The sequence below is a fragment of the Podarcis filfolensis genome (genome assembly GCF_964270895.1).
Source record: "Podarcis filfolensis genome assembly, chromosome: 6".
NCBI classification, from domain to species: domain Eukaryota; kingdom Metazoa; phylum Chordata; class Lepidosauria; order Squamata; family Lacertidae; genus Podarcis; species Podarcis filfolensis.
Genome location: NC_139609.1, coordinates 59403931 through 59426657, shown reverse-complemented (window position 1 = coordinate 59426657; position 22727 = coordinate 59403931). Strand labels below are relative to the sequence as shown.

Sequence of the window (22727 nt, the reverse complement as noted above, 5' to 3'; positions counted from 1 at the left end):
ATGCAAACTACAGCTATTGCAAGAACGAGAAAATGAGACAAGCAGGAACAGTACAGTAAAAGGGAGGGGGAGGCAGTTGTTATTTAGGATCCCAGGGATTTTTATCACTTGGTGTCCAAACAGCTTACCCCTCAGTTACAGCACTGATAAGTGATCACACTGATTATCACTTAAAGCTTGTATCTGCAGAGAAATAATATGAATTCCTTAGTTTCCATAATATTATGTCACCATCCAATCCATGCAGAATACCTGCAGTTTATATCTGCTTCAGAAACGTGCTTTTTAGAGAGAATAAAGGCTTGTATTGCAAGACAACCAAGGCCGGCCCTGCCATTAGGCAAAATGAGGCACCTGACTCAGGCAGCATATGCTGGGGTGTGGCAGCAGCTCCTGATCATTTCTCCTAAGGCCCATTGCTCTCTGTTTGTAAATACACCTATGTCTGCTAAACAGCATGCCCTTGACTCCCTAAACTAGCCTGCTGCCTCAGGTGTTGCAGAGGACACTATCCCATCCCCAATACTGAAGGAAGATTCAGCTGCCTGTCGAGGCTGCTTGCCTGCTTGAAATGTGGAGGTGTACCATCTTGTCCACCTCAGGCAGCAAAATGTATTGAGCTGGCCCTGAAGACAATATAGAAAGAGCTCAGCATGTATTTTTCCACCACAGCCTAGATCAGCCTAAGGTCAACATAGACTGCAGCTCCAAATTAGCAATGTCAGCAGCTGCCATCAGCTGCATTTCCTGATGTTATGGCCTAGCCCTTGAGTTCCTGTGGATTTACCAAGCCTGTGGTGGATTAGGCAAGTCCAGACATTAGGTGTGAACAAACTCTGGAACTGGAAACATGTTTGTCTGCTGTGTTTCCTTAGAAAACCAAAAGGAGCCTTTAATCCTTAATGCAGACAATAATAAGAAGAAGCCAACTATGTATCTCTGTGGCTGGGTCTTAAGAAGAGGACATTTTCATTAGGCTCTGGGGCTTCTTTTCCTAGAGTATGTTTGTGAGGCCCAAATAGCCTTTCAGTCAAAATGTGAAGAAAACAATACTCAATCCATCATTATTGCTTTCCCTCTAATCCAAAGCTCCTTCAGGTGAGAAAAAAGTAGTTCCAGAAGACAAGTCTGATGCATTCAGGTGTGATGTTCTGGCCTTATGCAAGGGAGAGTGATGATGAAATATTTAGTTCCTTGCTTTCCTCCATCTCTCTCTGCCCTGGTCAGAGCACTCCCCAAATCTACTTTGTGTTGTTGTGGGACCCTTCATAACAGCATGGCAGGTGGTGTTGGGGGCAGGGGCGGAGGAAGGGGGCAGTGGTGGCAGTATGACCTGGGTGTCATCACTGAGGGGGGTGACATTCAGCGCGCCACCCACCTGGGACTCCCAAGGCTACCCCAAGCCGTCGGGGGAAGAGGCAGAGCTGTGCCACCTTGCCGGCATCCTTCCCTCCTTCCTCCTTCGCTTTGACAACTCGGGGGAGGCTTGGGAGTCGCAGGCGGCTGGCACACCATTGCCCCCTGCTCCCAGGCTGCTTCCTGGGAGAGAGAAGCCTCCCCCGAGCTGTCAAAAGGAAGAGGGAAGGCTGCTGGCAAAGTGGTGTGTCCCCCCCCCCCGCGCCCAGGAAGCAGCCCGCCATGGGCGGCTCTCTCCACCCCCCTGCGCATCTTGCCCCCTGGCCACACCCCCAGGTGCACAGCATGTGCTCCGCTCTGGGTGCTGGAGTAGTTAGCTCCGCCTCTGGTTGCGGGTGAGGAAAACTGGTGAAATTGGCTCCTTCCCTCTTCTATTGAAAGAAGCCTTCCATCAGTACTGGGGAAAACTCACACAAAGAACTTTGCTTTGATCCAGCAAGCTCAGCTCTTCCAGAATGTTTAGGAAACATCAGTCTATGTATTTTGAGCTGGATACTTTTCCTCAGGTCTAACCAAACCATTAGGCAGAGTGAAGCGACCACTGGTGGCAGCTGATTTGGGGCATCCTGGGAAGGCAACAACTTTTAGGGCACAATCCCCCCATCTGCCGCACAGGGTGTGTGTGAATGGGGTGGAGGTCTCCCTACACCCAGCCTACAACAGCTCCAATGGCCTGTCCCCACCAATTGACAACAGTGACACTCTGGCAGCATGGACCTCCTTGTTCCACTGGCTGAAAGTGTGGAAGGGGAGAATTATCACCATTGGGAAGGACTACATGAGGCATTCTGGGAATGAGGAGGGGCTGAGCCAGCCTGGAATTCACTGGATCTCAATCTGGCCCCACAACACCATTGGGCCAGATCCTGACCCACTTCCTGTGCCAGCTCCAGCATGGTGTAGCCCGGAGCAGGCTTTTCACTTGCCTTTCCCCCCAGCCAGTGTGAATGTCAGGGCTGCAGATCTGGCAGTGGCTGTGCTACTGTGTCACACCCTGCCTGGTCAGAGTTTGAATTGCTTTATTACTACATTTTTATGCTTAGGGAGAGGTGTGTGTGGGATTTTCAGCCTCTGGTGCCAAAATGACTTGGCCATTCTTGGGTACTATGGACCTTGATCGTGGGAAGAGAGCTGGCCTGGCCCTGCTATCATCCTGTTAGTCACATCAATGTCCATGTTTTGTATTTTCCCTTTATTCATGGCATTGGCTTCTGCTGTGATCCACTCCCCGCACCCAGAATAAGGTACTGGTGACCTTCTCCAGGGTCAGCATTCTAGTTACTAAGCATGCAAGCACACAGCAGTGAAATAAATACAAGCAGCTCTATAGCCCTGAGGATTTAGCACTACGCTATAGAGAAATAATGAACCCTTTATTTCACAGCAGCACTGTGTATCCTAGACACATTATTCTCTGCATGTCTAATCTAGTCTGCAGGTAGCAAAGGCACCTCCTGTTCCCTGTTCAAGGGCAATCAGTCTTCTCCCCATCTGTAGCTTCTGCTCCAGCAGAACGGCCTTGCTGTCCCCCAGCTGCAATCATTCCTGGAGGAGTCCCAGCGAGGTGGGCTACAGATGCTCAAGGACATGTTTTTTCTCTGCTCCACCAAACGTGCTTGTTCACAAACATGCTTAGCTGCGAGAGGAGCAATCGCGAGGGATTCCGAAAAGCGACCGCCCGCTTTCCACGGCGTGTTGCAGTTCCCATTGCATTTACACTCTGAAGCAGCACAGGGCCCAACTCAGGAAATAAAGCCCATCCGTTCTCTTCTCAGCCAAGCTTCATTATGCAAAGATGCACGCTTGAGCATAATTATACCGCTCCCCGATTTTAGGAGTGGGAAATATTAGCTTCATCCTTCCCATCTCCCTGCACCATTTTGGGAGCCCATAGTTACTTGCAAATGCTGTTAAATGTTTTAGGTTCTTCAAGCAGAGCTACTGCCTGCCAGGAGTTTGCTCTATTGAAAATAACCGGCAGGGGGAATGGATGTGCATGACATTAGCCACTTAGGTCACCAGTGATTTCAAATAAGATGAGCATGTATTTACAAAATGCATAGATTCGTTTGGATGTTTCACTATCCAAATAACTTCAGAGTTTATGGAGGTTCCTTTGAATGAGGCTACCTTCATAATGAAGGGGGTGGAGGGGGGGGCTCAGATGATTCCCCTCACCATTTCTCCAAATGGCCCCTTTGTGAAAGTTGTTCTCCTTCCCTACATACGTAAAATGAAAGGATGCAGGAGTTAAATTACACCTGCTTTTATGTAGCATGTAGTTTGACCCTAAGCTGCAAATCTTTGGTCATCCAAAGAGGCTGTTTTGCTTTGAGGTTGAGAAGCTGCTGAGTGATTTCTGTAACTTTCTGTTGTTGCTAACATGCACACACACACACACACACACACACAGAGAGAGAGAGAGAGAGAGAGAGAGAGAGAGAGAGAGAGAGAGAGAGAGCGAGCGAGCTTGTAGCTGTATTCTGATCTTGCCTAGTGTTTTGAGGCACTATGGCTGCTTGCCAAGTTGTATTGCTTCCTCTTTCAGGTCTGTGGAAGCACATTTTTAAGCACAAATAGATCAGACGGTTTTCACAAGCTGAGAAAGGAGATGTGGAAGCTCAAATCCAGGGCCAAATGTGGTCTTCTGGGCATCTCTGTCTGGTCCTTGGAACTCTCTCCAAGCCACACACCCCCCTGGCCACATCCCACACCAGACCTGTTTTGCATCCTCCTTGTGTATTTTTGCCTGGCCGATAATGCCTCTTGCCTGCCTGCATGGAAGAAGCAGAATGGTGTGTTGAGTGTGAAGATACCAGCCTACAGTACAAAGGCAAAATTCATAGTTATTGCCCTACAGTGGTACCTCGGGTTAAGTACTTAATTCGTTCCGGAGGTCCATACTTAACCTGAAACTGTTCTTAACCTGAAGCACCACTTTAGCTAATGGGGCCTCCCGCTGCCACCGTGCCACCGGAGCACAATTTCTGTTCTCATCCTGAAGCAAAGTTCTTAACCTGAAGCACTATTTCTGGGTTAGCGGAGTCTGTAACCTGAAGTGTATGTAACCTGAAGCATATGTAACCCAAGGTACCACTGTATTTACATTTGCCTCTGGTCCTCCTGCCACCAGTGTGCATCTCTTGGAAGGTTGTCCAGAAGGAAATACAGCCCCTAGGCTGAAAAAGGTTTCCTGCCCCTGGCCTAAAGGTTTGCTTCCCTTTTAATAAGACAACAAATCCTTAGATATTACCACTGAGGGACACAATCATTAATACAGTCTTACCTTGGATCTCAAACACGTTGGCTCCCGAATGATCGAAACCCAGAAGTGAGTGTTCCAGTTTTTCAAACGTTCTTTTGGAACCTGAATGTCTGATGGGGCTTCCATGGCTTCCGATTGGCTGCAGGATCTTCTTGCAGCCAATCAGAAGCCGTGTTTTGGTTTCCGAACATTTTGGAAGTCGAACAGACTTCCAGAATGGATTCCATTTGACTTCCAAGGTACAACTGTAGATGGTTGTGACATGCAGGACAGTTCCTGGACTTCCAAATGTTGTGAGTCTGCTGAGGACTGCTGAGATAGGTAACTAGTGTGTTACCTATCTTCTCTTGTGGCTTCTATATATGTAGCCATAGGAACATATATGTATGTAGTTATTAAGTCCTGCATTGGCTGTAAAATAAATGATGCATATTTCATGCACCTACACACCCTTCTATATCAGAGAGCTCTCCACCTCATTCTGGATATTCAGTGAGAAGCCAAGGTATTGCTCCAATAATCCAAGGTATTGGACTGACTGTGACCTTGGACCACAGGATGAAAACGTAAGCTCAAAATGCCTTAAACAAAATAATTTCGATGGGAAAGGGCAACTGAGAGGTATTCATGCTATATTTTCCAGCAAATCTTCCCTCTCAGGTTAATTTTAACAGTGGTTTCCCAGATTTAGTACCAGAACCCGTGTTCAACACCTTGTTACAGTTCCAGTAATAAGAAAAAGAGCACCTCTGAGTACATTAAGAGTTCTTTTCCTTTATTGTTGCACCCCACACATCTGGCAGAAAAGTGAGGGTGCTGGCCATTGGAAAGTATGGCTTCCAGGCAGGTTTGAGCTGGAGCATCTTATTTTAGAAACTAATAACAGCAAGATCTCCTAGTCTTACATATAGTCCCAAGCTAAGTCTGCCACCAGCAGTGATTCATTCTCTTCCAGCTGCACACACTTATTATTTTATTACACATATAATTCCATGTGATTAAGTGTTCTGAGGGAAAGTGGAGTCTTCCGCACTTCACCCCGGCTCTTTATAAATCATGCTCTTGCAGAAAAGGAGACTTTGCTCCACCTCTACAAAGGAAACAAAAACAGTGTTTCAGAGATTGTTACCATTTGCCTTTGCTTATATAAAGTTTGGCTATCCTTGTTTCTCAAAGAAGCAAAGATCACATGAGGAAAAACGTGAGCAACAAAAGGTCTTCCCTCTTCCTGTGTGCCCCCACGCTCCCAACAGAGCAGATTTAGATTTAAGGGAGAGGAGAGGGAGAGGAAGTTCCCCTGTTCAGCCAGAAGTCCTTGCACTAATGGAACTAAAGTGGTACCTCGGGTTAAGTACTTAATTCGTTCTGGAGGTCCGTTCTTAACCTGAAACTGCTCATAACCTGAAGCACCACTTTAGCTAATGGGGCCTCTGCTGCTGCTGCGCCGCTGGAGCATGATTTCTGTTCTCATCCTGAAGCAAAGTTCTTAAACTGAAGCACTATTTCTGGGTTAGTGGAGTCTGTAACCTGAAGTGTATATAACCCAAGGTACCACTGTACTTTGTTGGACAGCGCCCATCAGGTTTTTTGGGGGTGGGTGGAGATTGTATCATGAAGGCAGCCTTTGCCAAGCTAGTGCCTTCCAGAAATTTGGGACTAAAACTCCCATCAGCCCCTGATGGAGGGCACCAGCTTGGCAAAGGCTGCATGAACCAATGGTTTTTTAAAGTATGGGGCCTATTTGTCACTAAAAAAGGAAAAGGAAAGTGCATCAGCTGTTACACCCCAGCCGTTCTCCTCCAAGCTAATGTATCACAGTCCTGCACATGCAGTATTTTTCTCTTTTCCCAAAGCAATTCTTGGTTATTTATAGGGAAATTGGTTAACTTTTAAATTCTTAATCACAGAAGAATTAATTACACAGGAGCAGAAATCGAAGGAATTACCTCTCATTTGTCATTAGTAATGGCCATTAGAGCATGTAATCAACAATTCTGTTATTCCATGAACTATGCATGGCACTGTGAGCTCCTGAGATAAAAAAACTGGGGTATAAATTCTGTGCACGTGTTTTAAAGACAAGGGGAGCTGCACTGTACAAAAATACTTGAAGTTAATCTGAAGTTTATAAAGTCCAGAGGTGGCTTTTTGGCCCTTCCCTTTTTCTCTGGCAGGTATGCAGAGACCTGTGCACCTTTTCTTTAGGGAGAAAAAAATCCCAGGAAGGACAGAAGAGTTCAAGGGCAAATGTTACCAGCCTTAGCTGTCCTATTTCACAAGAGGCAAAAACAGGGGAAGAATACCCTAGCTTGATAGTAGAGAATCTGACTTGCAAGCAGACAATCCCTTGTTCAACCCTTGTTCAATCTCCAGGTAGGGCTGGGAGAAACTCCTGCCAGAAATTGTGGAGCTGCCAGTCAGTGTAGACAGTACTAGATGGACAAATGGTTTGACTTAGTATGAAGGAGCTTCCTATGTTCCTAGAAGCTTCTGCTTTTTGAAAAGGGAGGGCAATTTCCATCTGGGTTTCTTGAATAACGGCTTTTAATACTGAGGTCATGCTCAACAGCAATATTTACCTGACTTCGCCTTGCCCAAGAGTGAGAGAAAGGTGTTGTGCAAAACCTTGTTGTTGTTTTTATGATAAAAAGAATGTATTGCATTAGTCTCCAAAGCAATCTCTCACATGTGGCGCAGGGAGATCTTGGGACAAGAAGCTCTTCCTAACTGGGTTCTTAACATTCAAACATGACTTCAGCACACGATAGGTAAAGGTAAAGGGACCCCCGACCATTAGGTCCAGTCGTGACCAACTCTGGGGTTGCGGCACTCATCTCGCTTTATTGGCCGAGGGAGCTGGTGTACAGCTTCCGGGTCATGTGGCCAGCATGACTAAGCCGCTTCTGGCAAACCAGAGCAGTGCACGGAAACGCCATTTATGGGACGGTACCTATTTATCTACTTGCACTTTGACGTGCTTTCAAACTGCTAGGTTGGCAGAGAGCAGGGACCAAGCTCACCCCGTTGCGGGGATTCAAACCGCCGACCTTCTGATTGGCAAGTCCTAGGCTCTGTGGTTTAACCCACAGCGCCACCTGCATCACTTTTCAGCACACAGTAGTCAGTGGAAATAGGCACACTTGTATTACTTGAGCGTCCAGGAGCAAAATGGCATGGTTTTGCCCAGGCAATGTGCAAACAGCCTTGGGGTCTGTCCATTGACATAGCACAGCAGCCACCCACCCCAAATGCACCAAACAGGTTTTCACACTAACAGAGACTGCAAATGCGTAACAGGTTATTTTTTCTACTCACTGGATTTCCACATTTCCAAATTTGCATGAACTGTAAACAACAACAACAACAATAAAGACACAGGTTGGAATTTTGATGAGGAAGATGTCTGCAGACTCTGAAAAAACCTTTGTGTGGATGAGCAGCCCTTATTCCACACTGAACTCCCACCTGGAAACACCTCACAGTTCCCTATATTTTATGGCTGTTGTGTTTTTTTGTAGGTATATCTATTGTGATAGTAAGAATTACTTTAAAAAGATGTTCATGGAGCTAATCTGAGAAGCCTGTGTATCAGACAGGACTCCTTTTTCCCTTTAATAAGGGAGAATTCCTTTGAAGGCAGAGGCAACACCACACCTGTATGGGGAAACCATCTCCTCCAGAATCCTTTGAAGTGAACAATAGGTTCGTTCATATAAGGCCTAAACTCGGCTGTTGCTCCAGGAATGGGAAATTACATATTAGAATCTCATGTATGTAATTAGACAGTGCCATTGTGATAAGGGGCTCAGATACAGGAAGGCTCAGGTTGCATTTGAAGAAGTGGTGAAAACCCCTTCAACACTGGTTCAGGAATAATGCTGGATGACAAAGTTTATATAGGGAACAAATTTATTCAGGAAACAAGCATTTCCATATGGATGGGACACAATTCACCATCCTTTAATGTTCAGTATTTGTTTGTTTTCTGATGTTTGTGCTGCAGAAGTATGGATGGGTAGATTCCAAGCTTGAGGACAAAGAAATAGTGGGTGATATTAAGTGCTAGTCGTGAGTAGAACCACTTGCAATTAACAGACAAATAACTTAAGTTTATTTTAATTAATTAATTAACACAATTTAAATACCTCTTGATTGTGAGGTATTAGAAAAATAACAATTAAAACATTAAAATTACCTATAAAAGACAGCTGTTCCTCATAAGGTTTCCAGACCCTTAATCGTCTTGGTCACCCTCCTCTGCACATGTTCCAGCTTGTCAATACAGTGGTACCTCGGGTTACATACGCTTCAGGTTACAGGCTCCGCTAACCCAGAAATAGTGCTTCAGGTTAAGAACTTTGCTTCAGGATAAGAACAGAAATCGGGCTCCGGCAGCGCGGCAGCAGTGGGAGGCCCCATTAGCTAAAGTGGTGCTTCAGGTTAAGAACAGTTTCAGGTTAAGAACGGACCTCCGGAACGAATTAAGTACTTAACCCGAGGTACCACTGTATTCTTCTTAAATTATATCTCCAAGGACTGGAAACAGTATTCCAGGCGTGGTCTGACCAAGGCAGAATAGAGCAAGGTGGAATCTACACAGATATAAGAAACACTGTGAAAATGCTTTTTTAAAAAAAGTTTTGAAAAATACATTGAATTTTGCGTGGCACAGTGTTGCCATCTAGTGTCACACTTGTATACTGCACTTTACAACACTTTTAAAATGTTTTGTTTGCAGCTCCCGAGACTATTTGAGTCCCAAGACTATTACTTCCCTTGATCCAGACACTATACTTCAAAGCAGTATAGAGGATGAATCAATAACACTGGCTATATGTCAGGAACGTCAATCAACTCTGCAGCAAATAAAAAATCAAACCAGCCACCCTTATATTTCATCTAGGGTGTACACCAGAGCTTTCCAAACTGTGTGTCGCAACACATTAATACGTCGGCTGTAGTGTGTAGGTGTGTCACTCAAACATTCCCTGTTCTCCTCCTGGGGTTGGAAAGGGGTTGGTTTAACCTCCAGTTTGCTAGTAAAACTGAATTATTGTGTCATAAAATGATGCATGCCTTAAAAATGTGTCACCAGCATGAAAAGTTTGGAAAGCTCTGGTGTTCTCACTCTCCTTGTTCCTTTGCATACAATGCTAACCTCATCAGCGCCCTCCAGATGTTGTTGGACTCCAACTGCCATCAATGTGGCCAAAGGTCAGAAATGATGGGAGTTATAGGCCAGAGGGCACCAGCTTGAGGAAGGGGGCCAGGGAAAAAGGTGCGTCACCTTTTTCAAAGCTCTGAAAACTCACCCTCAAAAGAGTTCTCAACTCTTTCCTAACCATTACCTCCCTTTCAGGCAACATCTCCCAGCCATTATTCCTGGGTCATTAAGCAGAAATCTGCGAGACACAATGAATAGCTGGCCAGCAGCCATTACAATATTTTCATTTGCTCCAAAGAAGTGTTGCCCAACTGCAGAAAACCAGCTAGGTAAGGTTGCTTTTCTCCTTATAATGACTGCTTGCCTAGAGCTCGTCTCTCACCTTCAACCTACCTGGACAGTGCATTGTAGACTGTGATGCTATGCATATTAAGCCCCACTATGCTCAATGGACTCTAATTCAATGTACATTTACCTGCCAACTCATAGATAAGTATGCCTAGGACTGAGCTGTTAATTGCCCTCTTCACATAATCCAATTCACATGATTTATTGGAAAATGCCTTGAAGGGCCCTTAGCTGAGTATCGGAACAGGCAACAGGACACTTAATGTATGGAAATGCTGCCACCGTGTGGCATTTTAGGTTCACTACCAAAGATTCACAAGGAGAAGGGGATGACAGAGGACGAGATGGTTGGACAGTGTTCTCGAAGCTACCAGCATGAATTTGACCAAACTGCGGGAGGCAGTGGAAGACAGGAGTGCCTGGCGTGCTCTGGTCCATGGGGTCATGAAGAGTCGGACACGACTAAACAACAACAACCAAAGATTCAGAAGGCCGCACATGCTCCAAAGAAGGTTTTGAATTGTTCACAGAATTAAGCACATTTCTGAAGTGAAGAGTTTGGTTTCTAAAATGTATAATATGTTGACTGACACACATCAGTATTCTAAATATCTGGGTAGGTTTGTCTGCGCAAAAATGTTTTTTAGCAGGTGCCAAAAAGAGTACAGTGAAAGCCCCTGCCTGATATCAACAGGCAGAGAGTTCCAAAGTTTAAGTGCTGCCATGCTAAACTAATCTTACAAATGTGGAACAGGGATTGTGGTGGCACCTGTAACTCAGTTCCTCAGATTGAAATGGTAAGGCGATCTCGTAGGTAAACTGTTCCCAACCTGTAAAGGTAAACGTAAAGGTCCAGTTAGGTCCTTTAGGTCCAGTCGTGGCCGACTCTGGGGTTGCGGCGCTCATCTCGCTCTATAGGCCAAGGGAGCCAGCGTACAGCTTCCGGGTCATGTGGCCAGCATGACTAAGCCACTTCTGGCGAACCAGAGCAGCACACGGAAACGCCGTTTACCTCCCCGCCAGAGTGGTACCTATTTATATACTTGCACTTTGACGTGGATTCGAACCGCCAACCTTCTGATCGGCAAGTCTTAGGCTCTGTGGTTTAACCCACAGCGCCACCCACATCCCAACTTGTCAAAGAGCTAAAGCTAATTGTTGCAATGTAGTTCCCATCATCTCTGGGCACTGGCTATGCTGGCTGAAGGGATTAGGAGCCCAAGACCTGAAGGGCTCCCACCTGATGCCTTCTTACTTGCTATCAGTCCAGAGGATGGCATTGACTCTCACCTTCCTCCTCCTTAGTGCCGGTGTTGGCCTTGTAAAGTGCAGCAGGGTGGAGGATGGGACAAAACTTGTTGGTTTTGCCTGTCTTTGACTCTGGCTCCCCCTACTGTTGGCTTCCCTGCCTTCCACCCAACAAGAACCGATGTACATCAGTCACTGCTATTAGAAAGACCTTCATAGTTGATGCTACTATTTTAGGTTGCTGTTCCCCATTGGCGGTTAGTCTCAAGCACCTGCTGTGAAACAAATTCCTAGCAGGCATCTAAGCAATTAGGTGGCATGGCAAGTAACAGCAGAGGACCTGCTGCTAAACCTGCATTCTGGAGCAAGTCCCAGAGGAGGTGATATTTTGAGTCCAGAAAATGAGATGCTAAACAAACAGCACATACATCCTTGGCACGTACTTCTCATGCATATTGATAAAAAAATCATAGAAAGCCTCACCAGGGACTGCAGTAAAAAATGAATTTTGAAAAGGCCTATTATTTATGGGCGCAGAAGAGTTCAGTCTTCTGATAATGCTGAAACTGAACTCTCTAGCTGCAGGTCTTGCCCTTTTATCTCCGCTTTTGCTAATCTACATTCCAAGTAGAGCGTGCTAGCTGATGAAAAACTGCTGTCATCCAAAAAACTGTTGCCATCCTGCTTGCTGGCAGTAGTTGGCATGGTGGGGTGGCTGGCTGTGCTTATCTGAATTCCCAACAGCTGAGTCACTGCTGCTTCCTGGGAGGGAAAGTGGGAGGTGCAGCAGGAGCAAATCCACTGGCAGGAGTGCTGGATTGACTCCACTGGTACTAACTCCCTTCCCACTTTGCTCCACCCCCTTCCTCCTGGTAAGCAGCACCAATGCAGCCACCAGGAGGACAATTAAGCACTGCTGCAGCTCCACACAACCTGCTACCAACCCTGTTTAGAAAACCTGCAATGGATGAGAGTCCAGCACCTTCCGAGGCTATCCATTGCACTGCCGAATAGCTCTTCCCATCAGAAAGCTCTTCCTAATGTTTAGTTAGAATCTCATTTCTTGCATTTTGAATCCGTTGGTTGCTTCCATTCATGGATGCTTCTCCTGAGAATTTGTCCAAAGGCTGGTTAATATTGCTGGCATCTGTCTGTCCCGGGAGACCATGGAGGAGTGCACCTTTGGGGGTGAAGTCAAACCATTGGAGAATTACAGCGCCTGCTGTAGCTGTAGAGACCAATATGGGAGAGACATGTTTTGTTGCAGCTGGGGCAGATGAAGGCGTCCAGTTGTGCTGCTGCTGCATCATGGCATTTCTTCTGTCTGCACTCCTCCCAGTTGTCATTCCTTCTCTGGCCACTGTGTGGATACACAACCTGACTGTCTGTCTTCAGGCACAACGGTCATCTGCAAGTGGTGGGTGTTGCAACCCTTCATGTCTCGTTTGCAGACTTCTTTGTAACATGGAGTTAGTCTGCCAGTGGGTCTGGTGCCAGAAGCCACAAGGATGACCAAACCATATTCACATTTGAGGCACAGTAGCACTGATTACTGGGGAGCCTCGCCAAGCACCCACATAGATACCAGGAGATTGTACATGGTAAGACAGATTATTGGTTTGGCCCAAATCCTGTATTACCCATAATACCACATGTGCCACCAGGAGGCAGAACTTTGATGGGACTTGTGACATTGAAAAGAGCTTGAAAAAATAGAATTGAGCTGTTGTTGGTCTTATGGCCTGCCAACACACACAATGATGTTAGCACCTCATGATAAGCGAAAGAAAAATTGCAACAAATAACAGGGGGTCACCCAGACATCCTTTTTATTGTGCATTCATGGTTATTTGTGCTCATGATGATATTGGGGTGGTTAGAAGCAAACCCAGTTTCAATACTGTTGGCACCTGCAAAAGTTTCAGGGCTAATATAGTGCTTTGTTACCAGTCTGTGGATGCTCTGTAGCTTCCTACTGAAATCCTGTAACTTTTCATATCACATATGCCCCACCTTTGTTGTGCTACAGGGCAAGAGCATCCCTCTAGATGGCGCTAATGTGGTACCCTTGAGGAAGCATCACAGAATGACTAAAATAGCAGAATGATGTGTAGACAGTCCAGCATAAATTCACTATTACTGTGTCAATAACAAAGCAGTGAAAACCCTCCAGTCCTGAGGGCTTGTGAGTTGTATCCAGTGCTGTTGTGTGAGAGAGGAACAGACTTCTACTCACACAGCGGGACTTTCTTTTCCTTTCCTCCTTGCTTTGCCCCCTGCAGCAATCTCAAATTGGTTTCAGGGGGTTAGGAGAGCCTCCACAGTAGATTTTGGGAGTGTACAGGAGTTTGCAGAGGGGAGGGGAGCAAAAAAGTGAAGCCATGTCTCAGAGTGGTACTCTGTTCACACTGCTCTGGACTCCACTCAGTTTTCTTTCCTGAATAATGACTTTGCTACTGGCGCAAAGAGCCGAATACATATTTTTGTGTGTGATCTTATTGGACTTATTAGTCACTTGTCATCCAAAGGTCTCCAAGCAACACACAGCAAAAAACAAAAAATAGATATGCAATACATAATACCATGGGGGGGGGAAGTGGGAGGGGGGAGTCATATAATACACTAGTATTTCATATAACATAACATTCATTAAAAACTTATTCAAATAATACACAAAGCAATACTGTGACCCACTAATTAACACTTAAATAAAAATAACAAACAAAGCAATACTCTCACCCCTAATTAGCAAATAAACAAAAATAAACAAAACCTCAACCTCCCCCGGTCCAAAAATCATTTACATTGAACCAACAACTTTCCCCTTTTAACCTCCCCAGCCCTCCCTGAAGCCTGGTGTCAAGGCCAGCTGTTACAAATCAGTGGTGGGTGGGTCCAAGTGTCCTCCAGGGGTGGTCTGACATCTTTCTTTCCCCTTCAGGTTGGAGCAGTAGCAAAACAAAGCAGGAAGATGGTAGCAAAAGTTTTACCTACTTTGCAGTTGACCTGGCTATTGCTCCTGTCCTGCTGCTGGTGGGGGGGGGGGTAAAAAGGGACCCCTGACCATTAGGTCCAGTTGTGGCTGACTCTGGCGTTGCTGCGCTCATCTCGCTTTATTGGCCGAGGGAGCCGGCGTACAGCTTCCAGGTCATGTGGCCGGCATGACTAAGCTGCTTCTGGCGAACCAGAGCAGCGCACGGAAACGCCATTTACCTTCCCACCAGAGCAGTACCTATTTATCTACTTGCACTTTGACTTGCTTTTAAACTGCTAGGTTGGCAGGAGCAGGGACCGAGCAACGGGAGCTCACCCCATGGTGGGGATTCGAACCGCCGACCTTCTGATTGGTAAGTCTTAGGCTCTGTGGTTTAACCCACAGTGCCACCCATGTCCCTGGTGGTGGAAGGTGCTTTCTATTTAAATTGCACTCTGTTCTTTTGATTCCATTTATTATCCTAAATATAATATGTATTTTATTTCACAACTGAAAAGTTTGTGCTTGATTGTTGAAAAAGCAATTTCAGGTTGCATTTTTTGAACAACAACAACAACACTACTTCAGTTCTGGAGTATAATAATGTTGACACGTGAACATTTGCTTCCAAATCCTTATCAATAGCTTGTGTCCCTTTGAATCAACAGGAAAAGACAATGGCAAGTTCACCCTTTGCACAATGCATGTTGAAGGTTTGAAGAACACAATGAGGACCAACTTGAGCTGATCCAGTTGTGCCATCCTTGGAAGCTACTGGAAGCTACGGCAGCAGGAATGCTCTTAATAACTAGACATGGACATGAAGGGCAGAAAGCTGAGAAGTAAACAGGGACATTTGGCAAATACAAATTTAGCAGAGAATTAGCACCAGGCCTAATAAAGAGCAGCATGAAAAGCTGCTGTTTGCCATGGGAAGCATCAAGCCCCGGAAATTAAAACTCTGGTGCCATATGCTGAAACAAGACCCATGCATATGGAAGGAGCTGGCATTCTCCACAGAGAAACTAGCCGTATCGTTGAGGAGAGCTGGACATCTCCGGGTACCATTTCCAAGCAGAGCCGCTTGAGGGCAGACTTGACACGCGCTGCCTTTCCACACTCGCTTTTTCGCCCGGGGAAGAAGTCAGTCTTTTAATTCCTCCTCCTCCTCCTCCTCCTCCTCCTCCCAGCACCAAAGGGAGCAGGACAGTGACACAGGAATAAGGGGAACTGAGGCGAGGGATGGCATGTACAACCTAACGTACTAGCACAGCTGCCGAGGAGCTGAGCCAATGGCTGTGCAGCCAAGTCCACCCATCCAGTCCTGCTCTCAGAGCCTTAAGTTACTGCTTTGAACTACCCTCCTTGCTCAGAGAGGAACATGATGATGATGATGCTCAGTGTGAGTGGAAAGGAAGACCCTGCTGACAGTTAGATGAAATGGCCCCTGACAGGGATTGCTGCTGAGAGGTACGTGGTTTCTTCCACAGGCAAAAAATGCAAAGCAATTGCCTTGGGGGTGCAAGCTAAGCGCCAGGATTATTAGTATTATTGTTTTCATTTTTAAAAACAAGGAAAAAAATCCAGCTTCATCTAAAAATTATTCATCTTGTCCCCTCACTCCACAGCTTACAACGCTCAGCTGATTTGTGCATTTCTTAATGTTCCCGGCAATGCTCGGTGCAGAGGCTGAGTAGATACTTCAGGGTACAGTGGGTGGGTACCTGTTAAGGCTGTTAGTTCTGGGTGAATGTTGGCTTCTGCATGGCATGAAGGTTATGTGATGTCCAGGGGTGTCCATGTGTGTAGGTTCTGGATTTAATGCTTTGCACTGAGATCTCCATAGTAAAAAATGAAGAGCATATGTCCCAGTGGAGGTATGTGTGTGTCCATGGACAAGCAAGTCTTTCTTCAGACGTAGGATTGCAGCAAAGTTTCTATTGTGAGGGAGATTTGCAATGCAGCCTCTTATAAAATCAGCCCAGGGACCCATGTTGAATAAGCTGTTTCAAATCCTCCTCCTCCCTGCCAAACACAGGCACCAGCTTCCTATGTTTTCTTCTAGAATGGTGTCTTCTCTCTGTCAGTCTGTGGGACACAGCATAAATTCTCCTAGCCCCTTCTAAAATGGGTAAGGGATGCTAGTTTATGAGGCCACATATGCAGTTTCTTCAAAACTGCAGCAAGAAGCAACGGAAAGGGCAGAGGGATGAAGTTCAGCAACAGAGCAGAATAAGGCACTGCCATATGGCAAGAAATCACTGCTCATGTTGATGCCATATCCTGCTTCAGGGTCAGAGGAAGACACTGAAGTGATCCCTTAATGTTATTGTCACATGATGGTCACATGATGCATTTACAAACGGCAACTCTCAAAGCACAGAGAGCTAACTCCCTTGGTTATTTTTTTTAAAAAAGGAGTTTTAAACGGGAGATGTGGTTCTTGATTCAATGTGTATGCTCACTCAGCTCAAGATTGCTGCAGTATGTGTGTGACAGTGACTTTTACACTTATCGGGTGGTGTGGTAATTGGACAGATTTTGATCTCTGACATAGATATTGTCATTCTGGTGATGCAGATAGCTATCTCAAACAACCACCGCGTCTAAACTGATATATCAGAAGTTGCATTTGCACATTCTTGCAGAAACTAGTTGGGGCTTTATTGTTGAAATTCTATAACACTTTCTTAGTCACACCCCACGAAACTATCTTCTGAGTAAACACACCTAGGACTGTGCTGGAATGAATCATTGTGGAAGGCACATTCAGGGACCCTCTGGACCGGTGTTTTTTGCAGGTGAATTCTGGAACATGTCATCGATGGAATAATAGTACATTGGTGATGGAGTTATACTGGACTCCACTTTGGAGTTATACTAGAGGTCATTCTGCATTCTTAGTTCTGCAACACTTCTTCAATTGCCACATCCACACCATACATTTAAAGCACCATGATGCCACCTTAAAATGCTTGGCTTCACCCAAAGAATTATGGGAGGTGTAGTTTGTTAAGGGTGCTGAGAGTTCTTAGGAGACCCCTCACAGATTCCAGTTCTCACAGTGGTTTAACAATCAACCCCTCTTCACAAGGAACTCCAGAAATTGTAGCTCTGTGAGGGGGATAAGGGCCTCCTCAGTGCCCTTAAGAAACCACAGCTCCCAGAATTCTTTGGAAAAAACCATGGCTGTTTAAAGTGGTTTCGTAGCATTTTGAATGTATGGGGTGAACATGGCCAGTGCCCGCACATTATTGCCATCTGGAGGGGCACTCTTGCACTACAGCGCAGCAAAAGTGGACTATTTTTTTTAACAAAAACAAAAACCTAGAACATTTGCTGTATGAAAAGTTACAGGATTTTAGTAGGAGGCTACAGATATGTCCCGATTGCACACAAAGCAGTATGACAGTGCCAAAAGTTTTGCAGGCACAAATGGTATTTAAAGTGTGATCGCATCTAGTCGCCCCACATCATGAGTATGAATCATGATGAATGCTCAGTGAAAAGGACATCTGCAGGGGCTCTCAGACAAGACATAAAAGGTACACTGGCATATAGGTACCTTGAAAAGCAATGGAGTAAGCCAGAAAGCACCTGTGTTCAGTTGCTCATTCCGATGCACATTTTCATGTGCTTCCAATGTACTTTGGCAATTCATAAAAGCATCCTGTTAAAGCTCCCAGAGATGTTCGAGCCTGTGGGTGGACAAATGGAAAATCCCATGGAAATAGAAACAGGTCTCACACATTCCTACTCTCACACACCTACTCAGCTGGTGCTCGCAGAGAATGCCGAGTTCTGCCTTGACAAGACTTCAGTCTGCAGGAGGTCTGCTTCTGGTGTTTGTTCCTCCAGATGGCAGGGATTCATCCTAGCGCCTGGTAGGCAGGGATTGGCGCTTAGGGTCAGCTGACTGAAGGCTCAAGCAGACTGCTATTGATAGCACAAGGTAGGACTTTAAATGCACCTCATTTATGGAATCACATATTACAAAATTAATAGAGGAGGGTGTGTGTGATGATGATGATGATGATTTGTCAGCACCAGAGCATGTGGGAAGATGTCCACTTTTTGCTCTCTTGCTGCTTCCCACACTCTTAGTAGTAGTAACAGGACACTGGGGGGACACTGGGGGTGCAGAAGAAGATAACAGAGCCTGACAGCTGGGAGCCCCAGTTTGTGACTCACCTTTCTGCCTTGCTGACATCTTAAGGACATTTGCAATCTTCAAAAGGAGCCCTGCCCAACATAAAGGCCTTGCTTGGGCCAGTCACAGTCTCTCAGCCTGACCTACCTCACAGGTTTGTTGTGAGGGTGAAATAGAGCCAAGGGGAAAGCTCCTTGAAGGAAAGGCGGGATACAAATAAGTGTGGAAAGATTGGGTGGAGAAAACCTGGATTTAGCCAATGAAATGTATCTGAATTAGTTTGAGGAGTGACAAAAGCCAGTATTTATTTGTGTGGTGCACCACTGTTAATATGTGGAATTCATTGCCACAGGATGTGGTGGTGACCACTTGCTTAGATAGATTTAAAGGAAATATAATATACAAGCACATACATTAATGGAGGAAAATCAACTGTGGACTACTCGCTAAGGTGGCATAGAGTATGTGTGTGTGTGTGTGTGTGTGTATCCCATCTTTCTCCCAGTTGGGATATATGAAACTTTCCTTCATATGCCTGCTGCTGTGGAGCAACCGCAGGAGAGGATGAATGCCTTTTTGTGGGCTTCCCAGAAGTGTCTGGTCGATCACTGTGGAAAACAGGATTTTTGGTTCAACTGAGCTCTTTCTTACGCCGTTACAATAATGAACTCTGGCTCAGAGTGGCAAGGGGTCTGCTCACCTGTCTACACGCTCTCCTTTCCAAGGGTGCAAAGTGTTAGTCTCAATCTTGCCCTCTACTGACTAGAGGCATGCCTGGTTGCTTATACCTGACAGGAAGTCCCACAGAATTTGGTGGAGTTTCCTTCTTGTGTAGACACGCATTGCAGTGCAAGCAGACAGTTTGCTTCCTTCATTAGTACCCCCAACACCACCAATTGAGGTGGGCTGCCTTTCCCTACCTCAAGGGGCCAGGGAACCTCTCTGTCTGGCTCCCAGGCCACTCCCTACACCAGCCTTGCTTCATACCCTCTTTTGAACTTAACTGGAATGCGTCCTTGAACTCTGATGGTCCTCGCTTGCCTGAAGGAAGGTCAGAAAGGAATGTGGGTAGAAATCAGGCTACTGTACAAAGATACTGTTTGTTCATATCGCTGTATTCACCTTTGCCTCTGGCCTCAGCTGCCATGGAAGGGAATTTCCCTTGTGTGGAAAATGGTTCCTCATCCCTGCCCTACTTGACGATGCTGCTAAGACTATTGATGTTATTCAAGAAAGAACTTAAGATGCTTCCTAAAACTATACAGTCATACCGCATGTTGTGTCCGCTTCAGGTTGTGTTTTTTTGGGTTGTGGACTGCCGAAACCTGGAAGTACAGGAATGGGTTACTTCCGGGTTTCGGCAGTCACACATGTGCAGAAGCGCTAAATCGCGCTTTGCACATGTTCAGAAGCACCGAATCACAACCCGCGCATGCACAGACGTGGGTTGCGAACACTGTGGGTTGCGAACGTGCATCCCACATGGATCATGTTCACAACCTGAGCATCCACTGTATAATGAGTAGAAATGAATGCCCTTTGGTTTCCCAGAGGAGGCCTCCTGGCTCTTCAGGAGCTCCCCAATGACTTGTCCTCTAACTGCCAGATTGTTGGTCCCCAGAGTATCTGTTTTCCTCTCCCCAAACCTCCTGGTCCTGCACCTAAAGCACCAGATACTTTTCTCCTGGGGTATGTGACAGGAAGGGAACCTTTTCAGCACAGTGTGACACCACCAGCACCAGCAGCCACCCCGTTCTGGCGTGAGGGAGACTGTCCCTCGTTAATCAGCATTTAATTAAAGGACATGCTGACATTTGGAAATCAGAAGCAAGTCTCCTGTGTGGGCTGGCTCCCTCTCCTTGCCTTCATCTTGCCTTCTCTCTGAATCACTTGCTGACATTTTGCCAGACGGCCATGCATTTGTCTCCTTCCCCTTTTCAATTTAAAAAATAAACAGAGGAGGAGGAAAGCTGTGCTGCTGCTCCTTTGGGAGAGGATGATGCGAGGGCCTCGGAGGCTCCAGCAGTCAATGGCGGGACTGCGCATTGCTCTCAACAGTCTGTCAAGACAAGGAACGAGCAGACAAGTGCCTAATTACTCCTTGTTGTAAGCCATGCCAAAAATTCCTGCTAGGCCTTGTCTAGACGGGGGTGCAAAGGGCTGCTGTCAGCTTTTGCTACCATTTTCTAAAAAGTGTAGTATAGTGAATGCAAGCAATCCCTGCATGTCATGGCTAAAGCATGATGCTTTCCTTGTTGCTCTTTGGATGCAAGCCTTTGTGCACTGACTTAGGCTCACATTCTACTGAACTAGATTCTACACAGCCATACTTTCCCCTTCTCAAGCATGTGTAACATACCAGACACCCTTTCTCCTGTCGGTAAGGTCAAGGCAGTCCCATAATATCAACTGTGCTGATAATATCTAATGTAGATTCTATATTGTCAGGAAACTAACCACTCTTGCCTATTTATAGAAGTTGCTAGAAAAACACAAATCTAGTTTTGGGGTGGGTGGGTCAACTCATGTTAATTTCAGGGGCTTTTAAAAATATGGATTGTATCCAGCAAAGTCATCCTGTTTGTACAATGATTTCCATCTGCTCAACTGGACTTCCTTTCCTTCTGCCCCCCGTGCATAGGAGCCAGCTCCTAGGGGCCAAGGTCCCTTTGCTCCCCCACAAAATATTTGAGGGCCTGGCTGCCCCCCCCAGTTGGTGGGCATTGCTATTCAAATGGTGTGTGCACGCCACATCTTGTGATCAATTACGCATGGAAGGACTTACCTGGACCCCCCAATATTTTATTCAAGTTGGCACCCCTGCCCCCATGTGCCCCCATGTGCTCCAGAGAGGGTTGGAGAACCCGCAGAACAGACAGGGAGAAGCGAAGGAGAGGAAGTCCCCTTGTGCAGGCAGAAGTCCTTGCACTAATGGGGCAACTTTGCTGGATACAGCTCAGTGTATTTATTTTAATTAGTGGCAAAGGGTTTATTGAAGCCTCATGCCCTGGAAGAGATCTTGCTAATTTTTTTCTTGTTTTTTCTTGTTTGCCCGAGTGAGGGAGAAACCTTGAGAGCCCTTCCGCTGCTCATACAGAGGAATGTATAACAGCAGTCATGCATTTATTTCAACACATAAAGCAAAAGAGAACACCTGAACAGTCAAGAACAATTTCCCCTCCTGCAACTGAGTGCCTCAGCAGTGCTATTTATCTTTCAAGTGAACATCTGCAGCAATCTGGGTGAGAACTCATCAGTCGGGCTGCCCTTACCTTCTGAGCTGATGTGGACAGGGCTTGAGAGTGAAGGTCAGGGTTGCAACCTGAAGCTTTGAAACAGCTGAGCCACATCCCAAGCACAGTTTTCTTAAACAAAGACTACAACAAATTCTGAAACAGGCAGGTTACTGTTTCCTAACCCAACTCCGGTGGTGTCCTGGCTCCTGCTTGAAACATGCAAACAGAGGCTGTTACTTGTTAGTAAGAAAGATATATTTATCCGGGCAGGCAATGGTACAGGCTCCGCAGCAGATGCAGTGCTCAGAAGCCATGACTCTGGGGTTCAAGAACAGGGACTCTTCCAAGGTCACACCCTTCCCAGGCCTTGCTTTGCACCTTCCTCAATGGCCTTTGCCTGCGTAGAATGTGTCCTTGAGCTGCCTCTTGTTTGCTTGGATGTGTGATGTGTGTGTGTGTGTGTGTGTGTGTAAATGTATAAGGTAAAGGTATCCCTGACCATTAGGTCCAGTCATGACCGACTCTGGGGTTGCTGTGCTCATCTCGCTTTATTGGCTGAGGGAGCCGGCGTACAGCTTCTGGGTCATGTGGCCAGCATGACTAAGCCGCTTCTGGCGAACCAGAGCAGCGCACGGAAACACTGTTTACCTTCCCGCTGGACCGGTACCTATTTATCTACTTGCACTTTGACGTGCTTTTGAACTGCTATGTTGGCAGGAGCAGGGACCAAGCAACGGGAGCTCACCCCGTAACGGGGATTCGAACCGCCAACCTTCTGATCGGCAAGTCCTAGGCTCTGTGGTTTAACCCACAGCGCCACCCACGCCCCCCGTATAAATGTATATATGTATCTAAAATGACCTAATTGCTGAGTGAGGGATGCAAAGTAGAGATGTGGTGAAGTTTCATCCAGGGTTTACAGCAAG

General features: G+C 46.2%; 1 protein-coding gene and 1 long non-coding RNA gene across 5 annotated transcripts in view; one reads left to right on the top strand and one right to left on the bottom strand.

The window, feature by feature from the left end:
- The window catches only part of LOC310764063, a 436509-nt gene that overhangs the window by 198587 nt on the left and 215195 nt on the right, over positions 1-22727 (bottom strand). The gene's annotated exons all lie outside the window — the stretch shown is intronic.
- Positions 15564-22727, top strand: part of BLACAT1 (BLACAT1 overlapping LEMD1 locus) — a 79473-nt gene continuing 72309 nt past the window's right edge. For 3 of the 4 annotated variants that reach the window (XM_083617206.1, XM_083617205.1, XM_083617203.1), the window contains exon 1: positions 15564-15885. The gene's annotated coding sequence lies outside the window, so the exon portion shown is untranslated. The remainder of the gene's footprint in view (positions 15886-22727) is intronic. The other variant, XM_083617208.1, reaches the window with a different exon arrangement.